The following is an 11,813-nucleotide window of genomic DNA, read 5'->3' on the forward strand; positions in this document are numbered from 1 at the left end:
TTAAACCCCTGATGCTATTTCTGGGATAATGGATCTCTCCTTCCTATGGCAATAAACTTTGTGTTTGCAGGAGAGACCCTGTATACAGTTTCTTCTTTGTGCTTCCTTTCTCTAGGTGTCTGGAAACAATCACAGAGCCCTAGAGTGGCTCTGGAACCTGACTATTCAAAACTAATTACCTTCAGGAAGTCTACTCAGGAAGGCTACAGACAACAGCCACTACAATCGCCCTCTGTGACTGCAACTCTGCACCTCACATCTGTCGGCTATAAATAACCAACAGTAAAATGAACTCGGGATCAAAATTTAAAATGCCAAAAATATAGAAAAATTAATAGGTGGTACTGCTAGCCACAGCTGATGGTTAGAGATTCGATGACATTAACATCGGGACAGTCAACAAGGCTCTTGTTCTGAAATTGAAAACTACCTTTTATTTTAATGCTTTAAATTTTGGTTGATGATGCGGGCACGCCAGACAGAATCATATCACATGTAGATACGTTTTCTTTGAGATAAAATCTCATTATAAAACAGGGGTGAGATAGTACTCAGAGGCCACAGGACCAGATTAATTATAAACCTAGCCAACTGAACCTGAATTTTGTTCAAATACTTCCTGTCTTTTGTTTCAACCTGCCGTACACCTTCAAGGTTAACTGCAGTCTCCCGGAGCAACGGACCAGCCCACTACAAACTGAGAGATGGGGATTCCTACTGCAAAGGCATTTACTGACTTCTCCACACCGTTTCATTTGAAAATATGGTATTAATAACTGACTGTCAAACAATACACACTGCATTCCTACCCACACAAGGCTAACTCTGCTGAAAGCTAACACACCCACCTTGCTATGAAATATGCGGATGCTTTCCTATTAAGTTCTCAGGGAAGAAACCGGGTAGAAAGCAAAACTGAAAGGCAACTCAAACCTAAAAATCCCCCAAAAGCTGGCTTCTCCCACAAGAAAAATAAAGGGCGAGGAAGGTACAAAGGGCGAAGGGAAGAAGGTAATACATGATTTAAGCCGGGGAGCTCTCAACACTCAACAAGACAACACAGGATCTGGGGGGACCGTAGGAGCAATCAGAGGCTGGGGGATGGGAAGAGCTAAAGAGGGGAGAAGGCCGCTCTGACTGTTGGAGGTGTCTGTCTGGGTCTCGTCTTTTTTTTCCCTCCTCCTCGCCCATCCCTCATAAGAACAACGCTGTTTTTTTTTTTTTTAGATCTTATACAGCACCCTAGTTCTGGACCCAGACTTGCCAGCAGGGGCAGGTGTGGGAAGGGATGCCTGGACTTGCGGGGGTCCAATATAGGGGTGGGGGCTGCAGCTTAGAAACTGCACCCACCAGTCCCTCTCCGAGGCTAGGGCTGGGCAAAAGGCGACATGGAGTGAGACAGGTCAGGGGGAGACCCCTGCTAAAGGGCGGAGGCTGGCGAGAGACAATGAACAGTCGCGAGGACCCTGGAGGATGCCGCGACGCCTCCTCGGGGAATCCCGGGATCTGGAGGCGGCGGCCCCGCCCCCTAAGGGACCATCCCTACCCCGACAGGGACTGCTGCTGAAAGCCATACACGCTCCGGGCCGGGAGGCTCTCTCGGAGACCCGGCCACCCAGCACCGCAGAGCCCGGACCCCGCGCTCCGTACCTGGCCTCGGCGCTCCGGGATCCTTCCCCGCCGCCGCCTCCGCCGCCCGCTCCCCATCCCCAGCCTCCCAGGACCCGCCCCCTCATCCGCCGGCAGTGACCGGCAGATACCATAGCCAATTATAGTCTTGCCCTTGCGGCTCTGCAACCAATCCTCGCCGCCTGAAGGCTGGGCTTCTCCAAAGTCATCCCGGCTCCTCCTGGGGCTGCAAGATCCCTTTTGTTTGGGAGAGCCAGGCTGGGATTGAGCTGGCGTCACTTCCGGGAGGAAGTACCACCTCTGGTCGGCTGGAGTCTGGGTTCGCTCTGCTCTCCGCCTGGGCTCTGCAACTTTTCAGGATCCTGAGAACACCTTTTGGTGGCTTAATTTGGGGTTTATCCAAAATGTGAATAAAAGAAGTGAGTTTTAGCGTTTGTTTTAGAATTAGTTATTGAAAACCTAGTAACGTGTCTTCTTTGCTTCTCTCACTTTCTCTCTCTCTCTCTCTCTCTCTCTCTGCACTGACTTTTGGGTGTGGTGCTGGAAAGCAAGGGCACAAGACCATCTCCTTTAACACATCACACTGGGTACACAAAGGGAGACTCTGGGGTTGAACAGACAGGACAGCACCCGGTAGAGGAGGGCATAACCCCTGCCGACCTTCCTTTCAGGGCGAAGCCAAATAATTGCAAACTTACGCGCAGTTTTCCCACACTGTGCTTGCCTTTCATGAATGTGGGGCCCTCTTTTATATGTTTGGGCCCCGTCATACTGTGGGGAATGCGTTTTTAACGAAGCCAAAACAAAACAGTTGGATGAGGGGGAATGACTGTCCTTGTGAACACAGGAATGCAGATCTTAGTGATAAAAACAAGACCGGATAACCTGGAGGGAAGAGAACGCACTCTACCGTAGCCTGCACTTCAGCTCACAAGTGATTGACCACATTGTTTTAAAGAATTTGTAACAAGTACATGTAAGAAAACAAGTATTTAAGTGCACAAGTAACATGCTACTCTGAATACATTATTCCTAATCCTCACAATTATCAGCAGGAGAATATTAGGAATTTAATACTCTCTCTGCCTGTGGTTCTCAACCTGTGGGTTACAACCCCTCGGATAACCTTTATCTGTAAAAAAAAAAAAATACCTACATTACAATTTATAACAGCAAAATTACAGCTGTGAGTAGCAGCGAAATTATGGTTGAGCACCACAACGTGAGAAACTATATTAAAGGACAGCAGCACTAGGAAGGTTGAGAACCACTGCCCTAGGCAAACACAGTCCTCGAGACAGGTGCAGTTTACAGTCTGGGTAGAGAGATGCCCAGCCTGAGTAATCATGGTTTAGAGGAAGTAAAACAGTATTTCCTGTCAACACAGTGTTATGTTCATCCATATAATATCCGTGTCAGTGCTGTCATACCCTGTATAGTGGACATCACCGTGAGTGATTATGACGAGTCAAAGAAACCAAGAGATCCAACTGAAGGTTATAGAATTAATAACTGGAAAAGAAAGATTACAAGACTAACTCCAATCTGTGCCATAGTCTGCTAGCCGGCCACCCGTTCCCACGGGGGACCTGTTCAGAGGAAAGATAGTGATTAACGCAGCAGCAGAGCGAAGCCAATAACTCGGTACTCTCCCCTAGCCATTGCTGGCTTGAAGACAGCATGCGGAGATGCTCCAGTACAGCCCAGGTGCTTTGGGAACAGTGACCTAGAGCAAGAAGAATTTTGCAAAGATATCACGCTCTGTATTCAGAAAGACAGTCTGGTTGGATAGGGTGTGCACACCTGTAAATCCCATCATCTGGGAGGTGGAGGCAGAGGAGAGCCAGGAATTCAAGATCTTTCTTGGCTACACAGTGTTGCAGACCACCACGGGCTACAGGAGACCTCTCAGAATAGAACACAATGTCCGAAATGATTGAAAGACACAGGATTAGGTACAGGGATAGTACCACGGGGGGGGGGGGGGGGGGGGGAAGGGGGTTGAAAAGAATCCATTTCCTCCTTCCTTTGCTTTGCCTGTGGGCATGCAGGGAGGAAGTGTCTCATTGCCAGACAATGAGGCAGATGTGGGACAACAGGCTATTTTTCTGCTGGATTCTGACTCACTCCAAGGTTTGCTCCAATGAATCAGCTCACCCAGCCTTCCTCTCCCTCCCTTTGTAGCTATTAATCTACCACCACCCATTCTACTCCAAAGCTGACCTAATGGAAACAGTACCATGTGACCCACATCCTTTACAGCACTGAGCAGTTCCCAACTCTCGGTTCCTTTAAGCCAGTTCCTGAGCAAGTGTAGAAAGGCTCAACAGGATGAAATCATCCTTGCCTTGTAAGACTCAGAGTCCTGAGAATGTTAAGATGGCTTTCAACTTGTCACCCGTGAGGTAGTGTGAACAGGCAGGGCTTCTGAGCCTTTCATAACCTTCAGCCTTCAATAGTGGCAGTGAGTTCTGGAACTGTGTGATTTAATGTAGAAAACTTGTAAGTTTAGGGTCCTTGGCACATAGAGCGTGGAAATAGGCTCATGATGTCTTGAACAGGCAAACACATAGGCTGTGTTTTGGTACTTGGTATATTATCAACTTGTTCATTAATATTTACTAAATGGTTCTCATGTGTCCGGCAACAACTTTATGTCATTTAAGTACTAAAAGATTACAGCTTGGGTTGAGTTTTTTTCCCCCGCTTCAATTGGCAAATGTTGTAGGTAGATGTCCTAAGTGTTTGTTGCTGGCTTGGAAGGCAATGATAGAGTAAAAGAGGTTAGACTGGAAATGAAGAAAATCTGGGGCTGATCACTGCTCTGTCATAAACTGTTGTTAACAAATCACTGCCAAGTGGGCGGCTTAGAACAACACAACATGTTCTCTCTCTGTCTGGAGGCCAGAGGTCTGCAAGCTGTTGACAGGTTGTGAGACACCCATTCCATGACTGTCTCCTGATTTGTGGCTCCAGTCATCACCCCAACTTCTGTCTGCCTCTATAACAACCTAGCTGCCTTCCCTTTTGTCTCGGTGTTTCTGTATGTCCTCTTTCATAAAGACACTAGATATACGGGATTTAGAGAGTCCTGTGACTGTTGGAGTCTCTGTAGACATGCTGGCCTGCAAATCACAAGTAGCTGGATTAATAAGTGTGGACCCTGTGCTTGACTTCTTGATTTGAAGATCTTAACTCATGACATTCACGAAGACCCTATTTCCAAACTAGTCCACATTCGGAGGGTCTGGGTAGACAGTAATTCTTAAGAGGATCAGCTTAGTCCAAATCTAGTCGACAATTTCTCCACTTAATTCTAACTCCACTGTGGTAAATGGCACAAAAGAAATAGAAAGATTCCTGAATATCATTGCAGGCTGTGATTGTAAAGCCATTGTGTGTGTGTGTGTGTGTGTGTGTGTGTGTGCATGCGCGTGTGAGAGTATGTCTTCTGATATATATTTATGTATGATATAATGGCTTATAATATATATTATGCCAACTAAATATTAAATTATATCCCAGTACTGTAGAGTTAATTTACATAAAGCATCTGTGTCAGTGCCCTAGGAAGAATATTATTATTCCCATTTTTCCAGATTTGGAAATTGAGCACGAAGAGATCCACAATTGAGGAACTGGGTCAAGGTTTTTCTGAAATGGAGAGCTGTGAAGCTAGACATTCTAAGTGTTTGGGAGGCGATGGTAGAGTAAAGGAGGTTAGACTGGATAAGTACAGAGTACACCCTCATAATTGCTATGTTGTCTCTCCCCTCCACCATGCTCAGTGGGCTGGGACAATAGAGAGTGCAGCAATATCTTTTTGGTTTGTGGGCCAGCATGGCTGGTTTAAGGCACCTGCCGCCTTATGACTTCAGCTCTGTTCTTGGAACCCATGTGGGAGAAAGGCAGAATGAATGTCTACACACTGTCCTTTAACTTCTTTTTACAACTTCTTTTTAAAGCTTTATTTATTCGTTATATATAAGTACACTGTAGCTATCTTCAGGCACACCAGAAGAAGGCATTAGATTTCATTACAGATGCTTGTGAGCCACCATGTGGTTGCTGGGATTTGAACTCAGGACCTCTGGAAGAGCAGTCGGTGCCCTTAATCACTGAGTCATCTCTCCAGCCCTTTTTACAACTTTTATGTGCATTGGAGCCCACATTTACATATATGCGAGGGCACCAGATTCCCTGGAACCGGAGTTACACAATTGTGAACTGTCCTGTGGTGCTGGGATTTGAACCTGGGGTACCTGGGTCCTCTGGAAGAGCAGCCAGCTCTTAACCACTGACCCATCTCTCCATCCCATTTTTAAACTTCTATGCTCAAGTCACTGCAATACATGTACACACATAAATACATGAATAAACATAATGAAAATTCTTTTGATTTATGGGATTTGGAGAAACGGCTCAGTAGCTAAGAACACCAACTTCTCCAAAGGACCAGGATCCCAATCCTAGCACCCACGTTTTAACTTACAGCATCAGTTTCAAAATTTCAGTTCCACCATCTTCTGGCCTCCCAGGACACCAGACATGCACGCAATGCACAGACATACACGAAGGTAAACTATTCATAGACATAAAAAGTAAAATAAAATAAAAAATTTAAAATGATGTATGGAATGCTTGGGGCTGAGTAGCTCTCTTGCAGTTGTGTGAGTTTGATTTAATTTTAAAATGGGGGAGGGGGAGGGACAAGGCCCTTGGTTAGATACCAAGCACCACATAAAAACAAAACAAGAGAAACAAGAGCAGAGCAAACAGCGAGTGATGATGAAGCACAGTGACTCTCTGTAGCTCCAGTTCCAGGGGAGGATCTGTCACCATCATACATGTACATGCAGGCAAAACACTAATGCAATAATAATAATAATAATAATAATAATAATAATAATAATAATAATGATAATAGAAGTTAAAGGACAACTGCCCAAAGCGTGGGTCCCTCAGTGTCCTCACTTCTAAAACGACCGCCTCTGTCTCAAACTCCAGGCTGTGAATCAGTAAGATGCATACATTAAAGAAGCTCATCAATTTCCACATGGGATTTTGTAAACCACCCGGAGACCTTTCTGAAGCTCTTTCTCCCTGTGGGTCCCTGCTCTAACAACTAAACACACTGGATTCTTATATTCTGGAGTAGTCTTTTAGCTGTGACCCAGGGCACACTGGGCGATGCTGGGTGAGCCAGATGAAATAGCTGGAGGAACTGCGAAGTGTGCTGTGTCCTACCCACTCTCAAAGACCAGAGGCCAGAAGCTCTCTAGTCTGGGGCCAGGCCAAAGCTGAAGGGAAGGTGTTTCATCCCTGCTCACTCCATTTCCCTCGCATCTTTTGTCTCCCCCCCAACCCCCCACGAAGGCCTTTCTGAGCAACTCTTAATCTTTCTTGCTTGGACCTGAGCGGCCGGGAATCAGGCAAATTCCTATATTTTGGGGTGTGGCTCTCACTGCTTTCCTGAGCTTATTGCGCCCTCTAGTGTTGACTGGTGAGTCCTGCAATTGTCTGCTTCTTTCCAGGCAGTCTCGTTGGTGCACTGGGAGCTTTTCCTTTTAAGGGTGTAGGCAGAAAGCCCATCAGGTAGGGGATTCTAAAAACTGGCAGGCAGCTCAAAAAGCCACCTCCAGGAACAGATTGGTTTTTAGCTGAACGTGGAACCAGTGTGGTTATGATGGAGCCACTAAATCATTATCCTGGATGGCAGTGGAGGTAGGTCTCAGAGGAGGAAGAAAGAAACCTAATACTGAATGCTTACTATCTTTGAGACACCGAGCCAGACACTTTGCATATACACTTTGTAATCTTCACATATATAATTCTCATAACCATCGGACAGGTAATTATTACTACTTCTAGCTTTTCAAGAGAAGGAGCAAGTTCAGAAAGGCTGCCTGGATCAAGGTCACGTGCTAACAATGAAAACATTGTGGACCAGTTACTAAGTGTCGACTTCCCACTGGGTACAATGTATTGGTTATCTCCACAAGAAATCTTTGAAGTCCATTTTGCTGATAAGGTAACAGATTTCAGTGCTTTCAGAAAAGAATAGCTAAGTAGCTTGCCCAGAGTCTTGGAGCCCGGTCTCTCAATCTTTTACTACAGCGCTGGTGGGTGACAGAAATGAGTCCCTAGACTAGGCCAATGTAACTTAGAGGACTTTTGCATCACTTACTAAAGTCTTTTCTGAGGACCAGATAATTAGGGTCATGTGTTTTTCTTGATGGCAATGAGAAAGTCAGATGGAAGTCTATGGGACCCTGAGAGTTCACTCAATATTGCTGTCAGAAAAAGCACCCAGAGGGCTCTGATCATCTCCCTTGATTCATTCTATGTGAAATCCACATGTTGCACCGAGGTTGATGTGCCAGGGTGCAGAATTCAAACCTCACAGGACCTGAAAGAAATGTTAGAGGGGAAATTCCTGGAAATTGATAAATTACAGGGTTCTGAAACCATCCAGTGAGGTTCCCAAGAATTCGAATTATTTTTAACTCCTCCTCTCATGCTCCAAACACTCATTAGTCACAGAGCTCTTGAATAATGCTTTGTGTCTTGGAGTGAGTCACATATTCCTCTCTTCACCGTCATCTTTGAAATTGTTAAACAACGTCATCATCACAGAGCAATGAACAGTAAAGTGCCATCCATTTCTTTGTCCCATTTCTTTTGACAGAGTCTCACTACAGCCCTGGCCGACCAAGAACTTGCACTATAGACCGGGCTAGCCTCAAACTCACAGAGAGCAGCCTGCCTCTGTCTTCTGAGTACTGAGATTAAAGGTTTGCACCACCCCAATTATTATTTCTAAATTTAATTTTTGTCCAGTTAGATGGGTAGGAGATGGTATTAGTTGACCATGATTTTGTCTTGTTTTGTTTCTTGAGAAAGAGGTTTTCTACATAGCCCTGGCTGTACTGGAACTCACTATGTAGACCAATCTGGCCTTGAACTCAAAAGACATCCACCTGCCTCTTCCTCCTGAGCACTGGGATTTAAGCTGGCTGACTTAAATTTTCTTTTTAATCAATATCTCCTTTGTTTTGTGAGTGTATAGGAGAAAGGGTAACCTCAGGTGATATCCTCTGGTACATGGTCTGCTTCCTTTGAGACTGGTCTTTTGCTGATGGTGGAACTGATCAGTTAGGCTAGACTGACTGGGTGGTGGGTCCTAGGGAACCTTTGGTCTCTCTCCTCAACAGAGGAATTAGAAGCCACCAGGTTGAATATAGTTCCTCATGCTTGCCAGACAGGCACCGTACCAATGATGCTGTATTCTCAGCCCACTCTTGCCTTTTTGCCTCCGCCGTCCTTCCTCTTCCCATGCCTAGGCCAAATCCCTTTCTATCCTGTTGGGCTATGGCCTTACCAAGGGGTTAAAGATGGTCCAAAGGTTGGTCTTCCTCTCCTTTTCTCTTTACTCCTCTCTTCTCCACACACAGCCTGACATTAAGCAAAAAAAAAAAAAAAAAAAAAAAAAAAAAAATTAACCAGAGAGTGCGCTTCGGTTGGACCAGGCTGCTCCATAGTTTTGATTTGATGAAAGCCAATTAGGCATTTCCTACATCTGTTATTTCAGCTGAAGCACCACACTGTTGGCTGAATGGGTCCTTGTTGCTCACAAAGGGAGACATACTTATAGGGAAAGGAATGGTCCGGTTGTGGCTGTTGGCTGGACTGTGATTTCTAGGCAATTCCCTGGTAAGTGCCCTTTGGAGCAAGCACATGCTAGAAGCATCTATGCCCCCAGTCCCTGCTTCACTGCTCCTGTTGGGTCCTATGAGGACCCCATCTGTCCTGAACAAAGTGGCCAGGATTTCTGTTTCTTTGGAAAGAGATCGGATGTTACGTGTCTCCCTTTCTTTTGGCCACGGTGCACTCTGTTTTTCTTTTCACTTTTGAAGTGAATATTTCATGTCCATTCCTATTACAGCAAAACCACCCCCATTGCAATTTGGGACCTGGAATACCCAGGACCTTGAGTTAGACTTGTGTAACTCGCTGACCCCAAAAAGTCCTGTTTTCCTGAGTTTACGCGTTCCAAATAAAATAACTCAAACCACTATCTTACACCATAATCGGGACTCATGCTTCCCAAATAAAATAACTGAAGTCATTATCTTGTATCGTGATCAGACCTCCTCCAGATGTAAGGGACAGCAAGCTCCGGCCAAACTGGCCAAAGGAAAAGACATTTATGTTGGCTCGTGCAATGGAAAAGCCTGTGAAATCTGACTTCAGATGTGGCTTGATCTAGCTTCCCAAAAATTTACCAAGGTCAAGTTTCTCTTTGTGAGGCTTGAGACTCTGTCTCCTGTGTGTGGGGCTCTGTTCTCTGTCACGCTTTCTTTCTCCACAGGTGACAGTCACTGTGGGTCCCATTTCATGACCTGCCACGTTCAATGGGAAGGATCACACAATATTTTTAAGGCTGAGAAAAATCTCAAAAGACAAAAGGTATCTTTGGCTGGACTTAGTCCCTGTTCGTTCTTTTTCTTTTGCCTGTTTCAGTTAGGGTTTCACTATGTAGCCCAGGCTAGCATGAACCTTGTTATGTAGCCCAGGCTAGCATGAACCTTGCTGTGTAGCTCAGGCTAGCATGGACCTTGTTATGTAGCCCAGGCTTGTCTTTAACTCACAGTCACCTGCTTCTATTTCAGAAGTGCTCAGATTATAGGTATGTCTTGTGCCCAGCGTTTATACATTTATGCTTCTACTGGTGATTGTGGCCAGGATGGGCGGCTTTCATCGTTTTGGTCTGTGTCACAGGCTCTACCAGGAGATGTAGTCCAGACTGCACCTCAAGTGAAAAGAAAGATAGCTATCTATATGACAAAGGAAAATATAATCACAACCACCTATGTATTGTCTATGTGTCTATATACCTACCTACTGCCTGCCTATCATCTACCTATCTGTCATCTGTCTAAGTCGCTAGAATGAGCAAGAATGAATGTTTTGGAAAGCACACATGTCTGACACACATCTGAGTGTTTTGCATGTTGCTTTCGTGTCAGTCTGAGGTACAGTCTGCTCCCCAGCTGCCACCTGACCTTATCTCGCCTCAGCCTCAGCCTAGAGTCTCCTTGCTGCTGGTCACTGTCTCGATATTTAGCCTCTTCGGCCTCGTCCTTTGTTGCCCAGAGACCCATTAATAAGATTTGTGCATATCTCACTTCTATGAAGGATGTGGGGGCCCAAAATGGAATGGGAATGGGAGACACTGTGCTGTTGGATCTCCCTTCCCACCTCCCCGCCTCCTTCCTCTGTGAGTGGCTGTCATTACTAAAGGGCCCAATTACCTGAAAAGAAGTTTTAAAAGACTAGAGGGTTTTAAAGTTGAGAATGTATATCACTTGCTTTCCTCCTACCAGACAAGAGCAGCTAAAGGGAGGGAGGGTTTGTTTGGCTCATAATTAGAGGGTGCAGTGCATCATGGGAGGGAAGGTGTGTTGGCAGGAGCCAGCACGGTGGTTACATCATCAGGAAACAGAGTGCTGTGTTCAGCAGTGTGGCAGTTTGAAAGAAAATGGCCCCCTAGGCTTACAGGGCCTGGCACTATTATTACGAGTGGACTTCTTGGAGTAGGTGTGTGGCTTTGTTGGAGGAAGTGTGTTATGGGGGTGGTGGTGGTGAAATTTGAGGTCTCAGAAGTGTCACTGTTACTTTCTGCTGCCTTTAGATCAAGATGTACAACCCTCAGCTTCCTCTCCAGCACCAAGTCTGCCTGCTTGCCACCATGCAGTAAGCTAAAGACGTATTGGCGACAATGAACTAAACCTTTGAACCATAAGCCAGGTGAGATTAAATGCTTTCCTTTAAAGGGTTGTTGTGGCCATGGTGTCTCTCCCCAGCAATAGGAACCCTCACTAAGACCAGCCATCTTTCTCCTTTTCTCCTTTTATTCAGTCCAGACCCCTAGCTTATGGCATGGTGCTCCCTATGTTCAGGATGACCCTTCTTCATTTTAACACCTTTGGAAAGCACTTTAAAATTCACACCTGGAGATGTGTCTCCTAGGTGATTTCAACTCCAGATAAGATGCCAATAAAGATCAATCATTATAACCCGACCCCAAATACATTACTTTTACCAGTATCGTTCCACCGTAATCCTCAGAGGGGCATACTCACCTCAGTGCAAATGGATTTAGTGCATTTCTAAGGCTCTCC

The 11,813-nt window shown here is 45.6% G+C and overlaps 1 protein-coding gene across 2 annotated transcripts in view; it reads right to left on the minus strand.

Moving 5' to 3' along the window:
* Cttnbp2nl (CTTNBP2 N-terminal like) overlaps window positions 1-1,844 on the minus strand; it is a 46,740-nt gene extending 44,896 nt beyond the window's left edge. Inside the window, exon 1 of one of the 2 annotated variants that reach the window (XM_087624670.1) lies at window positions 1,761-1,844. The gene's annotated coding sequence lies outside the window, so the exon portion shown is untranslated. Of the gene's footprint in view, window positions 1-1,650; window positions 1,685-1,760 lie in introns of those variants that run through there. The other variant, NM_001107712.2, reaches the window with a different exon arrangement.
* Between the last annotated feature and the right edge of the window lie 9,969 nt (window positions 1,845-11,813).

Source organism: Rattus norvegicus, chromosome 2 (genome assembly GCF_021556685.1).
Source record: "Rattus norvegicus strain SHRSP/BbbUtx chromosome 2, alternate assembly SHRSP_T2T, whole genome shotgun sequence".
In the NCBI taxonomy this organism is placed as follows: Eukaryota; Metazoa; Chordata; class Mammalia; order Rodentia; family Muridae; genus Rattus; species Rattus norvegicus.